Here is a 20,015-nt window from a genome sequence, read left to right on the forward strand (position 1 = left end):
CCCTCAGGCCACGGACTGAATTAGTCCATGGCCTGTGTGGCCCTCCTCCCTCACAGCAGGAGGTGAGTAGTACACAAAGGAGCATTACTGCCTGAGCTCCACCTCCTGTCAGATCAGTGGTGGCAATAGATTCTCACAGAAGCACGAAACCTATTGTGAACTGTACCTGCAAGGGATCTAGGTTGTGCACTCCTTATGAGAATCTAATGCCTGATGATCTGAGGTGGAATAGTTTCATCCCAAAAACCATCCCTCGATCCCCTGGTGGAAAAATTGTCTTGCATGAAACTAATTCTTGGTATCAAAAAGGCTGGGGACTGTTGGGATAGATAACATCATTGTAAAAATTTTTTTTAAGAGAAACTCGTGGATATTATGTTCCCAAGTTCTTTTATGCTTGAAAATTTCTTCCTGTGGCTTTCTTGCTAGACCAGTAGCTTAGCTGAGTACAACATTCTCAGGTCTCCCACACCTTCACTCAGAGATCAGCATTTTTGGTACTGAATACCGCTGTGTCGAAAATTGAAGACAAACTGATTTTCCCCATTTGTATTTGATTTTTGCTATAAATGCCTAAATTTTTAACCTTAAATTTCAGTAGCTTTATGAGAATATACTTCAACATTGATCATTCAGTATAAAACATTTCATGATATACAGGAAGTCACTCAATGTGCACATCCAAATGTTTCTTCATTTTCTTAAACTATCTCTCTGAAAAATTTTAGTTATCTCTTTGATTCTGTATGTAAAAGATAACAATTAAGATTATGTTGGATGATCTTTGTCCTCAATAGGAATATTGACTCTTGAATAGTGTATTTGTAGCCTTTCACCTTTGAATTCTCCAGGATTGTCTCAATTCCTCTCTCCTTGACATCCTTTTGTTTTCAGTTGTGTCTGTTCTGTTTCTTACTTCTTACAATTTATTCCTTTTCCATTTCCATAAGTAGCCATGTTGGTTTTATCTCAACTTGTTTTCTTAGCTCTGCAACCCCCTTTTCATCCTATTAGGCTGTTTATATTGCTGTTTTATTAAATTCATATTCTAATTAAATACATTTCCAGTATTAAATATCAATGGAGAATGTTCTTCTATTCCCTAGATAATATTTTTCCCAATTTATATTTTTAATTGGATTGTGTATGCTATGTTCCTTCCTTTCAACTTTTATAGCTGCAGTATACCACATATTTAACATTAGCAGCTCTGTTTCATGGCTCTGATATAGAGAGGGTGAATCATCCTTAACATCTTTCAACACCTGATATAGTCTCTGAATTTGATGTTGTTTTCTCTTTGGCTTTCTATATCATGTATGGTGAACATGGGAGGTGGAAGAGCTGGCTGGAGATCTCATTAGGATACCTACATTAGGGCTGTCTTCACTCATCCAAGGGCATATTCCACTTCCATAATCTCCTTGCCCTAATTCTCCAGTTTTGTGAATTTCGTGATGCTCTAGTACCCCTGTTGCTTATGCCAAGACCTGGTGGTTATATTTGGATACATCTGCTATAGGGAAAATTTTCCTCTTCTCTATTCCAATCATTCCTCGGTTTGTTTCTCTTCTTATTTGAGAGCTTTGGTAAAGTTTCTCCGAATATTATCAACTCTTTCTTTCCCTCACTTTTGCTTGTGAGAGTAGGGCTAGGACCTACCCTGTGTTGCAATAGAATGATTGGTTTCTTTCCTTGGCCACCACTTTTAAGTTTTATAACAGGAAATTTGTCCTCTTGTTTTGTTGCTGCTTATGCCTTTTTTACTGTTTTAATATTCATTTGTTTGGATTTTGTATATTTGTTTCTTCTTTTTAATTTATTTCATTCAGTACTAGGAAGGAGTCATTCCGTAAATCTACTTCCTCAGCAATTTTTACCCAGACTTGTCTCAAAATTACATTGAACACTGATTATTACGTTGGAATAATGTAAAAGGTAAAGCTATTTCTTCCATCATCGTTGCATCCTCAAATGTGATAAATATTTTTACAGTGGTTAACTCTGTGTCAACTTGAATGACTATGAGGCATCCAGATATTTAATCAAATATCTGGATTTGTCAATGAGAGTTTTTCTGGATGAGATCAACATTTGAATTGGTATACAAAGTAAAGCATATTGCCCTCCCTAATCTGGATGGGCCTCATCCAATCAGTTGAAAGCCCAAATAAAGCAAGAAGGCTGAGTCAAAAGAGATTTATTCTGGCTAGCTGTCTTTGAGCTGAGTAGTCAGTTTTTCCTGCTTTTAGACTCAAACTGAAACATCAGCTCTTCCTTAGGCTCAAACTGCCAACTTCTGGGCTGAGATTACACCACTGGCTCTCCTGGGTCTCTGGTTTGCTGACTGCAGTTTTTGGGACTTGTCAGCCTCCATAATCATGTGAGCCAACTCCTTGTAATAAATATTTATCTCTTTTTATCTCTCTGGAGAACCCTGACTAATACAACTTATTTTTAAATTATTTTTAAGTGGCACATAATAATCATACATGTGTGATATCTTGATGCATGTGTGCAAGAGGTAATGACAAAGTCATGATAATTAGCATATCCAACACCTCAAACATTTATTATCTCTTTGTGTTGAGAACATTCAAAATTCTCTCTTCTAGCTATCAAAAATATACAATAAATTGTTAGCTGTAGTCACCCTACAGTAGTATAGAACATTAGAACTTAGTCCTCCTATCTAATTGTATTTGGTATCTGCTAACCAAACTCTACTTATTCTCTCCTCCCTCCTACACCTCCCAGCCTCTGTGACCACTCTTCTACACTCTACTTCCATGAGATCAACTTGTTTAGCTACTACATGTCAGTAAAAACATGTGATATTTATCTTTCTAAGCCTGGCTTATTTCACTTAGCATTGTGTCATCCAGGATAATCCATGTTGTTACAAATGACAGGATGTTATTCTTTTTTATGGCTGAATACTATTACATTGTGTATATATACCACATTTGTTTTCATTCATTCATCTGTCAATGAACACTTAGATTGATTCCATAGCTTGGCTATTGTCAACAGTGCTACAATAACATAGGACTCCAGATGTCTCTTCAACATACTGATTTCCTTTCCTTTGTATATATATATCCTGTAGCAGGATTGCTGGATCATATGGTAGTTCTATTTTTATTTGTTTGAGAAACAACCATATTGTTTTCTGTATTGGCTATACTAATTACATTCCCACTCATGGTGTAAGAGTTCTCCTTTCTGTACATCTTCACCAACATTTGCTTTCTGTTTTTGTTTTTTGTTTTTGTTTTTGTTTTTCATCGTTTGTTCAATGCTGTTCTAACTGGGCTGAGATGTCATCTCATTGTGGTTTTGGTTTGCATTTCCCTGATGATTAGTGACATTGAGCATTTTTCATGTACATTTTTCCCATTTGTGTGTCTTCTTTTGAGAAATGTCTATCCAGGTTATTTGCCCATTTTTAATTGGATTAATACCTTGTCATATGAGTAGTTTGCAAATATTTCTTCCCATTCTGCAGGTTGTCTCTTCCTTCTGTTGATTGTTTTCTTTGATGTGCTGAAGCTTTTCGTGTTTGATATAATCTCATTTGTCTATTTTTTGTTTTGTTGCCTGTGCTTTTGAGGTCTTATGCATAAAATCTTTGCCCATATCAATGTTGGGAGGGTTTCCCCAATGTTTTCTTCTAGTAGTTTGATTGTTTTGGATCTTATATTTAAGTCTTGAATACATTTTGAGTTGATTTTTGTATATGGTAAGAAATAGGGACCTACTTTTATTCTTCTGCATATGGATATCCAGTTTTCCCAGCACCATTTATTGCAAAGACAGTCCTTTCCCCAATGAATGTTCTTGGCATCTTTGTCAAAAATCAATTGGCTATGAATAAGTGAATTTATTTCTGGTTTCTTCATTTTGTTTCATTGGTCTATGTGATTGTTTTTATGGCAGTCCCATGCTGTTTTGGTTACTGTTACCTTATAGTATAGTTTGAAGTCAGGTAGTATGATGCCTCCAACTTAGTTCTTTTTGTTAAAGATTGCCTTAGCTACTCAGGGAATTTGTGGTTCTATACAAATTCAGTATTGCATTTTTTGTTTCATGTGAAGAATGCCATTTTGATATAGATTGCACTGAATCTGTTGATCACTTTTACTAGTATGGTCATTTCAACAGTATTAATTCTTCCAACCCATTAACACAGGATGTCTTTTGATGTTTTTGTGTGTGTCTCCTTTAATTTCTTATATCAATCTTGTATAGTTTTACTTGAGAAAACTATTAAATTCATAGTTGGTTAAATTCATTTCTCAGTATTGTTTTAGCTGTTGTATATGGGATTGCTTGCTGGAATTCTTTCTCAGATAGTTCATTGTTGCTGTGTAAGAACACTACTGACTTTTGTAGATTGATTTTGTAGGCTGCAACTTTACTGAATTTCTTTATCAATTCTGAGAGTTTTTGGATGGCATTTTTAAGGTTTTCTGTATATAAGATCATGTAATATGCATGCTAGGAAAATTTGACTTTTTCCTTTCCAATTTTGATGCTCTTCATTTCCTTCTCTTATCTAGCTTCTCTGGGTAGGGCTTCCAAGAGGAAGTTGAATAAGAGTGATAACAGTGGGCATCCTTATCTTGTTTCAGTTCTTCAGTATGATGTTAGCTATGAGTTTGTCATATATGTCCTTGATTGTGTTGAGGTATGTTCCTTTAATACTCTATTTGTTGAGAGTTTTGATCATGAAGAGATGTTGAATTTTATCAAATGTTTACCCTACATCTACTGAGATAATCACATGGTTTATGTCCTTCATTGTGTTGATGTGACGTTTCACATTTATTGATTTGTATATGTTGAACCATTTTGGCATTCCTGAGATAAATCCTACTTAAATATGGTGTATAATATTTTTTGATGTGCTGTTGAATTTGAATTTGATGTGTTCATATTTTGTTGAAAATATTTGCCTCTATGTTCATCAAGGATAATGGTGTGTAGTTTTCTGCTTTTGTACTGTCCTTGTCCGGTTTTGGTATCAGGGTAATATTGGCCTCACAAAATAAGACTAGAAGAATTTCTTCCTCTTGAATTTTTTGGAATAATTTAAGAATAATTGGTATTTGTTCCTCCTTAAACATTTTATAGAATTCAGTAGTGAAGTGATCTGGTCCTGGGATTTTTGTTGTTGCTTTTGGGAGATTTTTAATTACTGATTTAATCTGGTGACTCATTATTAGTCTGTTCAGATTTTCTGTTTCTTCTGGGTTCAATCTTGGTAGGTTTTTTGTGTCTAGAAATTTATCCATTTTTTTCTGGCGTCCCAATTTGTTGGTGTATAATTGTTCACAATAGTCTTTAATGATCCTTTGTATTTCTTTGGTAACCTTTTTCATTTCTGATTTTATTTATAGGGTTATTTTTGTTATTTCTTGTTTTGTTAATCTTTTGTGTTGTTTTTTAGTCTCAATTTCATTTATTTCTGCTCTAATCTTTATATCCTTCTACTAATTTTGGATTTGCTTTGTTCTTGCTTTTCTAGTTTCTTGAGGTATATCTGTAGGTTGTCTATTTGAAATATTTATAATTTTTATGTAGCCATTTGTTGTTATGAAATTCTCTCTTAGCACTCCTTTTCTTGTATCCCATAGCTTTTGGCATGTTTCCATTTTCATTTCTTTTAAGACTTGTTTTTAAAAAAATTACTTCCTTTTTTTTTTCTTTTTTTTTTTATTATGCTTTAAGTTCTGGGATACATGTGCAGAACATGCAGTTTTGTTACATAGGTGTACACTTGCCATGGTGGTTTGCTGCACCCATCAACCTGTCATCTACATTAGGCATTTCTCCTAATGCTATCCCTCCCCTAGCCCCCCACCCACCCACAGGCCCTGGTATGAGATGTTCCCCTCCCTGTGTCCATGTGTTCTCATTGTTCAACTCGCACTATGAGTGAGAACATGTAGTGTTTAGATTTCTGTTCCTGTGTTAGTTTGCTGAGACTGATGGTTTCCAGTTTCATCCATGTCCCTGGAGAGGACATGAACTCATCCTTTTTATGGTTGCATAGTATTCCATGATGTATATGTGCCATGTTTTCTTGATCCAGTCTATCACTGATGGGCATCTGGGTTGGTTCCAAGTCTTTGCTCTTGTGAACAGTGTGGAAATAAACATAAGTGTGCATGTGTCTTTATAGTAGAATGATTTATAATCCTTTAGGTATATACCCAGTAATGGGATTGCTAGGTCAAATGGTATTTCTGGTTCTAGATCCTTGAGGAATCACCACACTGTCTTCCACAATGGTTGAACTAATTTACACTCCAACCAACAGTGTAAAAGTATTCCTATTTCTCCACATCCTCTCCAGCATCTGTTGTTTTCTGACTTTTTAATGATTGCCATTCTAACTGACATGAGATGGTATCTCATTGTGGTTTTGATTTGCATTTCTCGAATGACCAGTGATGATGAGCTTTTTTTCATATGTTTGTTGGCTGCATAAATGTCTTTTATGAGGGGTATCTGCTTATATCCTTTGCCCAGTTTTTGATGGGGTTGTTTTTTTCTTATAAATTGGTTTAAGTTCTTTTTAGATTCTGGATATTAGCCCTTTGCCAGATAGATAGATTGCAAAAAATTTTTTCCCATTCCGTAGGTTGCCTGTTCACTCTGATGATAGTTTCTTTTGCTGTGCAGAAGCTCTTTAGTTAGATTAGATCCCATTTGTCAATTTTGGCTTTTGTTGCCATTGCTTTTGGTGTTTTAGTCATGAAGTCTTTGCCCATGCCTATGTCCTGAATGGTATTGCCTAGGTTTTCTTCTAGGGTTTTTATGGTTTTAGGTCTTACATTTAAGTCTTTAATCCATCTTGAGTTAATTTTTGTATAAGGTGTAAGGAAGGGGTCCAGTTTCAGTTTTCTGCATATGGCCAGCCAGTTTTCCCAACGCCATTTATTAAATAGGGAATCCTTTCCCCACTGCTTGTTTTTGCCAGGTTTGCCAAAGATCAGATGGTTGTAGATGTGTGGCATTATTACAGCCAATATCATACTGAATGGGCAAAAGCTGGAAGCATTTCCTTTGAAAACCGGCACAAGACAAGGATGCCCTCTCTCACCACTCCAATTCAACATAGTATTGGAAGTACTGGCCAGGGAAATCAGGTAAGAGAAAGAAATAAAGGGTAGTCAGATAGGAAGAGAGGAAGTCTAATTGTCTCTATTTGCAGATGACATGATTGTATATTTAGAAAACCCCCATCGTCTCAGCCCAAAATCTCCTGAAGCTTATAAGCAACTTCAGCAAAGTCTCAGGATACAAAATCAATGGCAAAAATCACAAGCATTCCTATGCACCAATAATAGACAAACAGAGAGCCAAATCATGAGTGAACTCGCATTCACAATTGCTACAAAGAGAATAAAATACTTAACGAATGCAACTTACAAGGGATGTGAAGGACCTTTTCAAGGAGAACTACAAACCACTGCTCAAGGAAATAAGAAAGGACACAAGCAAATGGAAAAACATTCCATGCTCATGGATAGGAAGAATCAATATTGTTAAAATGGCCTTACGGCCCAAACTAACTTTTAGATTCAATGCCATCACCATCAAGCTACCATTGACTTTCTTCAGAGAATTAGAAAATACTACCATATGGAACCAAAAAAGAGCCCTTATAGCCAAGACAATTCTAAGCAAAAAGAACAAAGCTGGAGGCATCACAGTACCTGACTTCAAACTATACTATAAAGATACAGTAACCAAAACCACATGGTACTGGTACTAAAACAGATATATAGACCAATGGAACAGAACAGAGGACACAGGAAGGGGAACATCACACACCGGGGCCTGTTGTGAGGTGGGGCGAGGGGGGAGGGATAGCATTAGGAGATATACCTAATGTAAATGATGATTTAATGAGTGCAGCACACCAACATGGCACATGTATACATGTGTAACAAACCTGCACATTGTGCAATGTACCCTAAAACTTAGAGTATAATTAAAAAATTTTTTTTTCTTAATTTCTTTATTGACCTAATGATCATTCAGGAGAATTTTATTTAATTTCCATTTATTTGTACTGCTTCCAAAATTCCTTGATTTCTAGTTTTATATCATTATGACCAGAAAAGATGCTTGATACAATTTCAATTGTATTTAATTTGTTGAGACTTGTTTTGTGTCCTAATACATCCTAACATATAGCCAATCCTGGGGAATTTTCCATGTTCTGATGAAAAGATTGTGCATTCTGCAGCTGGATGAAATGTTCTACAAATGTCTGTTAAGTCCATTTGGTCTGTAGTGCAGTTTAAATCTAACATTCCTTTGTTGATTTTCTCTCCAGATGCTCTGCCTAATGATGAGAATGGGATATTGAAGGCACCAACTATTGTATTGGAGTCTAGCTCTCTCTTTATATCTAATAATATTTGCTTTATATACTGAGAGCTCCAGTGTTGAGTGCACATATATTTATAATTGTTATATCCTCTTTCTGAATTGATCCCTTTAACATTCTACAATAGCCTTTGTCTTTTTTTTTTTTTTTTTTTTGAGATGGAGTCTTGCTCTGTTGCCCAGGCTGGAGTGCAGTGGTGCAATCATGGCTCACTGCAAGCTCTGCCTCCTGGGTTCACGCCATTCTCCTGCCTCAGCCTCCCAAGTAGCTGGGATTACAGGCGCCCGCCACCACACCTGGCTAATTTTTTGTATTTTTAGTAGAGACGGGGTTTCACCATGTAAGCCAGGATAGTCTCGATCTCCTGAACTCATGATCCACCTGCCTCGACCTCCCAACATGCTGGGATTACAGGGGTGAGCCACCACACCCAGCCACCTTTGTCTTTTTTAATAGTTTTTGTCTTAAAGTCTTTTTTATCTGACCTAAGTATAGCTACTCCTGCTTACTTTAGGTTTTAATTTGCATAAAATATTTTTTTCTATCCCTTTACTATTAATCTATGTGTGTCTTTACAGGTGAAGTAAGTTTCTTGTAGGCAGGATATAGTTGGGGCTTGTATTTTTTTTTTTTTTAATCAATTCAGCCAGTCTATGTCTTTAAATTGGGAAATTTAATTCATTTATATTCAAGGTTATTATTAATAGGGGAGTACTTACTTTTGGCATTTTGATCATTGTTTTCTGGTTGTTTTGTATATTCTTTGATCCTTTCTTCCTAACTTGTTTGCTTTGTGGTTTGGTGGTTTTCTGAAATAAAAAGATTTGATTTTTTTCTCCTCATTTGTTATCTGCTCTGCCAGTGAGTGTTACACTTTTGCATGTTTTCATGATGATAATTATTGTCCTCTTGCTTCCAGATATAGGACTTCTTTAAGCATTTCTTGTAAGACCTAACTAATGGTGGTTAATTTCCTCAGTTTCTTTCTTGTCTGGGAAAGAATTTATTTCACCTTCATTTCTAAAGGATAGCTTTGCTGGGTATACTGTTCTAGACTGGCAACTTTTTTTTTTCAGTACTTTGAATATATTATCTCATTCTTTCCTGGCCTGTAAGGTTTCTGCTAAGGAATATGCTGTCAGTCTAATGGAGATTCCCTTATAATATGACTTGACACTATACTCTTGCTGCTTTTAGAATTCTATCTTTCATTTCTCACAGTTTGACTACAATGTGCCTTGTAGAGCACCTTTTTGGGTTGAATCTATTTGGGGACATTTGAGCTTCTTGGATCTGGATGTTCTTATCTCCAAGACTTGGAAAGTGTTTAGCTATCATTTTATTAAATAGGTTTTCTATGCTTTTTTCCATCTCTTCTCCTTCTGGAGTTTCTACAATGCAAAAAAATTGTTTGCTTAATAATGTCCCATAAGTTCTGTAGGCTCTCTTCCTTCCTTTTTATTTTTCATCTATTTTTTAGTTTTATCTATCTGGGTTATTTCAAAAGACCTGTCTTCAAGGTTAGAAATTCTTTCTTCTGTTTGACCTAATCTGTTAGTTAAGCTCTCAGTTGCATTTTTTACTTCATTCATTGAATTCTTTATGTCCAAGATTTCTGTAAAGTTCTTTTTTGTGATATCTATCTCTATTGAATTAATTATTCAGATCATGAATTGTTTTTCTGATTTTGTTGAATTGTCTATTTATATTCTCTTATATCTCACTGAGTTTCCTTGAAATCATTATTTTGAATTACTCTCCCGGCATTTAATAAATTCCTTTACTTTGGGGTCTGTTACTGGAGAATTATTGTGTTTTTTTTTTAAGGCATCATATTTCCTTGCTTTTTAATGTTTCTTGTGTTCCTACATTGATACCTGCATGTCTGGTGAAATGTTTGCCTCTTCCAATTTTATGCAATAGTTTTGTAGGAAGTGACTTTGTGGGAAATGTAGATGAGTCCTAGGGTGTCAGTTGGGTAGCTGAGTGGATTCATTAGTATAGCCTCTTTGCCGTTTATTCAGCTATAATCTACTTTAACTCTGTCTGCAAATTCCTAAGTAGCCTAGGCTACAGGAGTTTTCAGTGGTGGCGGTGCAGCCTTGCCAGGGGTGGGCTCACCAGGCTGGTTCTCACAGCATGCAAGTAAGGGGTCAGCCAGCTTGGAAATTGGTCCACCAAGGGCAGGGCCTCCAGACTGTCTCTCAGGCCAAGGGTATGGGTGCATGGTGAGTGAGTAGACTGGGGATTGACTTAACTAGGGGCAAGCCATCCAGGTTGTTTCTATGACTGGGGACACCTGGCTAAATCACCAGAGGTAGATTTACTGGGTTGTTTCTAGCCAGAGGCATGGACGCATGGCAGTTCAGCCAGGCTGAAATTACCTTCTATGCTGTGCAGGACTGGAGTCATATCATTTCCAGGCCCAGGCTCCAAGAAGTGGGGGTCATGGCATTGCAGTCACCCATGTGACTTCCTTGGAATGAGCCCAGAATGACCAGGAATGACTGCATTGGAATGACCACGTAGAGCCTCAAGGTTGGAGAGGTCCCATGGTTACTGGTCCCTAGAGCCAAATGCACTTTAGCAGCGGCTCCACTTTCAAGATGGTGTACTGCTGCAGCCACGTGTGTCCTGGTTGGGGGTGGAGGGGTTGCAAGGTTGCAAGGGTAACGGGTAATGCACAATGTGTGCTCCTACCCTGGAGTAATGTAACCATATGAATTCCAGGCAGCTCCCCACTCCCCAAACTGGACTCTGGACTTGTGAGGACTGTGCGATTTTCCTGTAGTAAGAATTGCAAGTTTCTGCAGTGGCAATGAGGGCTTGTGGGTGGCATCTTCTGCTTACCTTTTTCTTGCAAGGGGGAAGGAAGTCCCTCTTGGCTGAGAGCTGATTTCAGTGGGAGAGACAGGGTGGCAGAGACAGGATGCCTCATTTCCCTCTATGCTGTGATCCCGGGCTTCTGTGCTCCACAGGGATTTTGCCACTCCCTTGCTGCACTCCAGCACTTTCTTTCAAACATTACAGTTGAATTTTGATTGTTTGTTGTTTTGTGTTTTTTGTGTGGAAGACATGAGCACCAGTAACCTCTAGTTAGCCACTTAGCTGACAGCTATCATTCCTTTTAATAAAAAATGTGGCATGGCACAGATACTAGCTACTAAAAACTTAACTATTTTATTAAAAATTTGCTTAATTGCCTCCAAATGAGCTTTAATTATAATGTCATAGACATAGGATATATAGCTCTGAAATTCGGAGAAGCATTCTGGGCCAGAGATTATAAACCATCAGTCTATAATTCCAGAATCTTCTGCTTCCCCCTTTGGAAAACAATGTTTACTATCTCTGTTCCACAAGTTCTCAAATGTTCATGTCATCTACAAGTTTGTCTAGCCCATGTAATATACAATTCAATGGGGCCTGGAAGTCTGAAACTCAGTTAGCATATCCAGGTCCTTCCTTGGTCTACTCTTCTATTTAGTATTTTAATTTCCTCTTAGAAATGCTTTATCTATCCTACCCAGTTTGAAAATTATTCTCCCTGAGGAGAAGATAGAAGCAAAATTATGTTATGGAAAACACATGGGCTTTAAAGATACAGAGTCAAGATTTCAGGCCCTGGAACTACCATTAACACATGGTGTGATCTTTGGCAAGTTATTCAGCCTCTTTGACATACAGTTTCCTTACCATAAAGTGGAATTTAACAATATTCTACCGTGCACTGTTTAATCAGAACAATATTGTAATTAAGAAAAAGATACAAACAGACAAAAGATACAATTTCATTCAGTGTTGTTGAAGAATAAATAAAACTACTCCTCAAAAAAGGCTTCACAGATCAGAAGAAAAAGCATCAGTTCCCTTTGGAGAGTCAAGCTTCCCTGATCTTCAAAACTCCATAAAGATGCTCTACCACCAAGATATCTACTGATCATTGTGAAGATACTTTTCCAAATTCTTAAAGAAGTTCCTTTGCCATTACCACTGTTTTTTCTCTTTTATTCTTATGGCTTCTCTAATCCTTTTTATTCACTAGGTACAAGTTCCTGGTGACACCCCAAACACATTCCTGCAGAATGAGTTGATGGGAGTTCTGTTTGCAGGGTCACTTTCCCAAGTAGACATCCTCTGTGAGGTTAAGGTTTTTAGGTCGGCTGAAATGTACTGCTATGCTTTGTACTCTTGGAGATGCTGTGAGGATTAAAACAGGACTCCGAAAATAAAACTTTCTCACAAAATACAGTTCCCAGCTTATTTTTCACTATCTTTCCTATTTTCTTGTAAGTTAAGCATATTTTGGCTGCAAATGACAGCAAAATTCAACTCGATTCAAACAGTCTTTAATAATAAAGAATATTTATCACCTCGTATAAAAAAATGCCACAGGTAATTCCAGCCTGAGGAGAGGAATAGCCTAATGACTCACTGGATGCATTTTCTGTTTTCTCCTTCCCCTCTGTCTTTTAGGGTCTTCCATTTAATTTCACAACTCTCCCACTAAGGTAGAAAAAATAGCTAGAATAGTTCAAGACATCACATTGTCTCTACATCAACTCATCTAAGAGAAGGAGTGTCTGATAGCTCCCACATAGATCCTGGGATTTGTACTTTTTCATTGGCCCTAACTGGGTCAGATATCCATCCTTGAAGTAAACATGGTGATTAGAAGAAAAGAATAAATTAATTGAGTTAAGTGATTCAAGGGCCATCTCGGGAATCAAAAATGGTATCATTCCCACATGAAACTTATATATGAGAGTGAATTCAAAAAAAGAAAACCAGGATACTATTGGCAAGAAAGCTACACAGATAACTTATAAATGTTTACTACATGAGTTCATTTTCTTTCTCCAAATAAAATGAAGTACTTCTTGACTATCTCTGGCTTCAGCCTTCGTGATGCCTTTCCTATAGGTTCATGCTGCTCTCTTGTATTTCTTTTTTGGTTATCTGCTCTTGTCTACAGTTTGTTTCAAAGCTGAATCTACCAGAGGATTCCCAGGCCATTATATTGGTTTCTGTAATTTCTTCCCCCTTTTCTTTCTCATGGAGTTACTTAGAATTATGTGGGTAGAATTACGTTTTTAAGCTCAAATTCCATAGGCACTTTTATCTGTTTTCCCTATATTCCTCTGAATGTCTTACTAAAGGAATCTGACAGTAGTGGCAACTATATTGCTATTGGATGAAATAGAACAAGCATCTCAGCTAGCCCCTTTCCTTCCTTTCTATTATACACGGGTAGGGATGGAACAGAGATTTAAGTGTATTATGGGAGTAAGGTTGAAGGAAACCATTGCATTTTTCTTTTCTACTAAATGAAGAAAATTTATTGAGCAGTATTTAAAGGGGTCTAATAAAAAAATCTGATTCCTGACTGCTATCCTAGAAATCTTTCTCCTGATTGCATCCTAGGCCCACCTCTCTCCTGACCCGAGTTTCCTGTGAGAGTAAGAAATGTTTGTGGTGATGAGAAAAACTCTCAGGTTGATTGGCTGATTGTATGCCATATTGTTTTATCTATACTCCATTAGCCCAGGTAATTAAGAGTTGACTTCATTTTCCTCTCTTTCTGACATTCTTCACCCCCTACTCACACAATCATTTTATCACTCTCTCACACTCTATCTGTATTTCATCTAAAAGTATGAAATATTTAAAATATTCCTGTTAGCAATGAACCATTTGATAGCTCCTATTATAGTGAGTTGGGGATGCAAATAAAGATGGTCAATTTCAATGAAATTTTGTTTCAAGTGGAATTTTGTGTGTCTTAATGAATTCAGTGATTTGCATGCATGTTCATTAGAAGCTCTTTTATATTTTTAATTGCTCCAACTTAAAATCTTTAAAAGCCAGATAGTGAGATACTCACAATGAAGAAGTTAGAGGCAAGGTTCAAACATACATCTCTTTTGTGTATGCAATCAAGAAAGATATCAGGGATATGTCTCATACCATTAACATTCACCCCCAACCCCACTCCACACACAAAATGTACTGACACAATTATCTCAGTTTCATAACTGGCACAATTCCCATGACACGTTTAATTATACATTATGATGTGTTTCTCAAAAACTCTGAAACTCTATCAGAATGATTATGAAATAGATGTGCCCACTTTCCTTCTCAATTTGTGGTGATAAATTTTTAAGAAAACTTAACCATTATTTCATTTGCCTTCTAATGAGAGATTCAGCTTTCACAACTGCATTCTTATCATTGAATAGTGCTTTTTACTAAGAAGTTGGTATTTGTTTTAGCTCAGTAGAAACCTTATGTTAACAAAATAAAATGCTCTCCTGGTTCTTTCATGATAACCTAATCCACTTGGCTATATTCATTGTGCAGGTGCCAAATTTATGTGATTGCAATGGGAGGTTTGGTCCTAAGCCAAGAGTTAACTAAGCCTTCTGAGAAATGATAAATATTAGCTCTTAATATGCAAATATATATCAAATTATTTGTTCATTGATACTTTGTCTTTAAAAATAAATGACTGAGGGACAATACTATCCATTGCTATGTTAATCCTTATAAAGTTCTCTTCATTTGTTGCTTCCAGTTAAAATGTTCTTCTAAGAAAGAGCAGATCTTACTGGATTGCCTTTCCAGCAAAAATAAATACTTTTGTTGCTTTTTACCACAAGCACTTTCAAAAGCCTGCTTAAAATAGAAAATAGTTGTATTCCAAGGGAGTGCCTGGAGCCTACCACCTAATGATAGAGCCAAGATAGAGAAACTGGCTAATAGGATCATCTGTAAGGGATCAGCTGTGAGGGATCAGCTGTGAGGGAGCTGGAACTCAGAGACAATTCCCAAAACTAAAGTCCAGCAGAGTTCAGAGGTTTCCAGAAATGCCATAAATGGAGGAAAACAGAATAACATAATCAAGTAACAACACCATGGGCTAGGCCACTGGAGACAGATGGGCATGGAAAAGGGTTCACAGAAGGCAATAGAAAGGAAAGGTCAAATGGAGCCACACTGGAAAGGTGAGCTTTGCCACCCCCTTACATCTGCATATTGTATTTCACTGGCTAATTTGTGAATTTCAATCTCACGAGACTAATTTGAAGAGCTTACTGTATTTTCTACAGCTTGGTGCTAAAAGCAGCATCATATGTGCATACAAGATATTTAAAGATGAGGAGCAATTTGGCATCAATTCAATTATTCTGTCACCCCCAAAAAAAGTTTAAAAATGTATTATCTGTATAAAGTCCAGCCAACTAATGGGTTCTTGTGGCATAATTTTATGTTAAAGAAGCATCAATAGAGTCTCCAAACTAGTTTAAAAACACTGTAAATTTTTACTGAAGCCTTTAATAAAAACACCAAAGAAGGAATATATCCAGAAAATCTTTGGAAATGTTATCTTTCCAGTCTTGTCAACCTCTTCCAGATGTGGCAACTGCCCCCAAAGTCCCTATAGTTTCAACTCCCCAAAAGTCTCTTCCAGCCTGGTATACCATCTCTTGTATCCTCCCTCACCTGTCTCTGGTGCAGCTTCTTTAATATGTGGCTCATTTTAACCTTTCTGACTTGTTTCACTTTCCCTGTTCCTCCTTTACCAAGATTCTGTGCAGCAAAACAATGCCTAGGAACTCATACAGCAAGCAACAAAACAAAACAAACAAACAAAAACAAAAACAAAAAAACCTCTCCGTTTTCCAAGATTGTTGATGGTCAGAGATGTTTAAAATACTTTGTAATTTATTTTATCTTCTCCCACAAATAGCATATAAGGTCTGTCCTTTTAAAGTAGCAGTTTGTCAAGGAGTAAAGTTAAAAACGAAAAGGACTTTGTCTTCAATTTACAGAAGGCAGGCAAAGCTTTCATTTGAAAGACACCAAAGCCCAAAATTCTTGCCATGTGCATACACTAAGAAGACTTTGAATCCAACTGTACAAAATCAAGTTGAAAAAAATAGTTAGGTCAAGCTCAAGGATAAACTAGGGTTAGAATTCCCAGTACTTAGACTAGATCTGGGTATTTATATTTCTTTCAGTAATTTGCTTTCTGATATTAACAATTTTATTATACCTTTTATGATAATTTTTTTTTGAATTAACAATCATCAGATGCACAAAATTACTCATTTATCTGTATTACCTGTGCCTAAAATCTGGCTGTTGAAACCATAAACTCCCATCCAGATCCAAATAGTGGCAGAACATAGTAACTGCAGGTGAAGAAGGAGGAACCACTGTCACTTGAGTGACAGGAAGTGGTAATCCCAAATCAGATAGATCATGTGCAAGAGTATGATAAGAATATTTGAGAATTAATGAGCTTTAATATTTATTTTGCATTTCTACCAGCAATCTTTTTCTTCCTTATTGCACTCTATTTAATCATTGTTTAATCAGGAAACCCAAGAGAAGATGTGAAAAATATAAGCAAGAAGTAGCTAAGGTCCACGGTCAAGAGAAATTTGATTGTGCAGGCAACTGAAGGGGCAAATTAAGGGCAAATTACCAGCAAAAAAGTCAAATTACCAGCATCAAAGTCAGGTGCAAAGGAGGTAGAACAATTACAGTAACTATGTCAATCTTTTTGTTATATTAGTATTATCTGCCCAATGCCTAGTGGGTCCCTAATAGTTATTAGTTCCTTTTTTCTTCCTCTTTCTCATTCTCTGAATTTATTTTTATACTTAAGGGATTAGTTACCACCAAAAATGTGTATGTATCAATTTGATTCTTACTGAAAGTAGACACCATGCAAATTACAAATTTCAAAAATAAATTATAGCTCTGACAATGCTGTGCAGTGGCCTTAGATTATAGCTACTCTATAGCCTAAGCTTCCTGTACTCTATATCATGAAATCTTTATCTTTCAATATGGATAATAGCCCCCCCAAATAATACATAGCACAGTGCTTGCAGCATGATTTTGGACTAGAGCAGATAATCTTCTCTATTCCAGATGGCAACTGGGAAACATGAGGCTACTAACCCCATACCAAGTGATAAAGACGAGACTGAGATGTGGGAAATAGAATGGACAAACTAGTGTGAATAAGGTAGGCTAGAGCTGACATCATCCCGGAGGCCTGCCCACTGGGACTACAGCTGCTACCACCGGCAAATGTTTTGGATATGTCATCTACCTTAGCTATAGTCATCTGCTTTTGTTTAATTCTCGATTGCAAATTACCCCAAAACTTAGAAGTTTAAAACAATAAACATTTATTATGTCATAGTTTCTATGGATCAGGAATTTGAGGGAGGCTTAGCTAGGTGTTTCTGGCTTAGGGACCTTCTTGGGGTTGCAGTCAAGATGTCAGATAAAGTTCCAGTCATCTGAAGGATTAACTGGAACTGGAGAATGGGCTTCCAAGATGATTACTCCCACAGCTTTGGCAGGAGGCCTCAGTTCCTCTCTGGCTATTGGCAGGAAGCCTTAGTTTCTTGGGTCTCCTTAGGGCTGCATGAGTGTGCTCACAAAATAGCAGCTGGCTTTCCCCAGAAAGAGTGATACAGAGAAAGAGAGCAAGGCAAAGAATGCAATGGCTTTCATTACCTAGTCTTAGAGCTACACATGTTACTTCCTCCATATACTATTTGCTAGAAGCAAATCACTAAGTCTAGCGCAAACTCGGAGAGAGAAACATCAGGATCTACATTAAATTGAGAGAATAGTCAAAAAATTTATGTATGTATTTTTAAGTACCAAACCTACAAAGACTCAAGGATCTTTCTACCCTCCCTTAAGCAATGTCTGATACTGTGCCTTATATATCTGATCTAGAATTTCATCAAAGATAGAATTAAAAGCAGAATACATGAGCATACAGTAACTAGGCAGAGGAGAATTGTCTAAAAATTGAGAACACTGGCAAGAGAGACTGAAAAAAGCTGGAACAAGAAAGAGACAATTTGCATTTGGAATCTACTTTAAGTATATGAACGAAGACATTCAAATTCAAACACTTCTCAGGATAAAAAAGTGAAAGGCATCGCTTCTCCTCTGGTCATTCTGAGGCTTCATATAAGAATAGAGTGTTTATCAGTTCCAGGAGCCTTTTGGTGGCGTCTTCAGGGCTTTCTAGGTATGGAATCATACCGTCTATAAAGGGAGATAGTTGGACTTATTCTTTTCCTATTTGAATGCCTTTTATTTCTGTCTCTTGCCTGATTGCCCTGGCAAAAACTTTAAGTACTATGTTGAATAGAAGTGGTGAGAGTGTGTATCATTGTCTTGTTCCAGTTCTCAAGGGAATGCTTTCCGTTTTTGCCCATTCAGTATAATGTTGGCTGTGGGTTTTGCATAGATGGCTATTATTATTTTGAGGTATGTTCCTTTGATGCCTAGTTTGTTGAGAGTTTTTATCATGAAGGGATATTGGATTTTGTTGAAGGCTTTTTTCACATCTATTGACATGATCATATGTTTTTTGCTTTTAATGTGTTTAGGCAGTGAATCATATTTATTGATTTGCATATTTTGAACCAACTTTATGTCCCAGGAATGAGGCCTATTTGATCATGAGGAATTAATTTTTTGACATACTGCTGGATTTGGTTTATTAGTATTTTGTTGAAATTTTTGTGACTTCAGTAAATTATCAGGATACAAAATTGTTGTACAAAAATTAGTAGAATTTCTATACATCAATAATATTCAAGCTGAGAGCCAAATTAATAATGCAATCCCATTTACTATAGCCACAAATAAAATTAAATACCTAGAAGTGCATCTAACCAAGGAGGTGAAAGATTTCTACAAGGATAACTACAAAACACTGCTCAAAGAAATCAGAGATGACACAAACAAATGAAAAACCATTACATGCCTATGGATTGGAAAAATCAATATCATTAAAATGACCATACCGCCCAAATCAATCTACAGATTCAATACTATTCCTATCAAACTACCAAAATCATGTTTCACAGAATTGGAATAAACTATTCTAAAATTTATATGGAACCAAAAAATGGCCCAAATAGCCAAAGCAATCCTAAGCAAAAAGAACAAAGCCAGAGGCATCACATTACCTAACTTTAAACTGTACCATAAGGAAGGCTACAGTAACCAAAACAGCATGATACTGGCACAAAAACAGACACACAGACCAATGAAACAAAATAGAAAACCCAGAAATGAATTCGCACACTTACATCCATCTGATCTTCAACAAAGTTGACAAAAATAAGCAATGGGGAAAGGACTCCCTAGTCAATAAATGGTGCTGGATAGCTGGATAGCTATATGCAGAAGAATTAAATTGGACCCCTACCTTTCACTATGTACAAAAATTAACTCAAGACAGATTAAATATTTAAATGTAAGATTTCAAACTATAAGAATCCTAGAAGAAAACATAAAAAATGACATTCTGGACATGGGCCTTGGCAAAGAATTTATGATTAAGTCTTCAAAAGCAATTGCAACAAAAACAAAACTTGAAAGAGGGACCTAATTAAACTAAAGAGCTTCTGCACAGAAAAAAATATATATATATCAACAGAGTAAACAGACGACCTACAGATTGGGAGAAAATATTCACAAACTATGCATCCAACAAAGGTCTAACATCCAGATTCTATAAGGAACTTAATTCAACAAGCAGAAAAACAAATAA

The sequence above is a fragment of the Pan troglodytes genome, chromosome 11 (genome assembly GCF_028858775.2).
Source record: "Pan troglodytes isolate AG18354 chromosome 11, NHGRI_mPanTro3-v2.0_pri, whole genome shotgun sequence".
Taxonomy (NCBI): Eukaryota; Metazoa; Chordata; class Mammalia; order Primates; family Hominidae; genus Pan; species Pan troglodytes.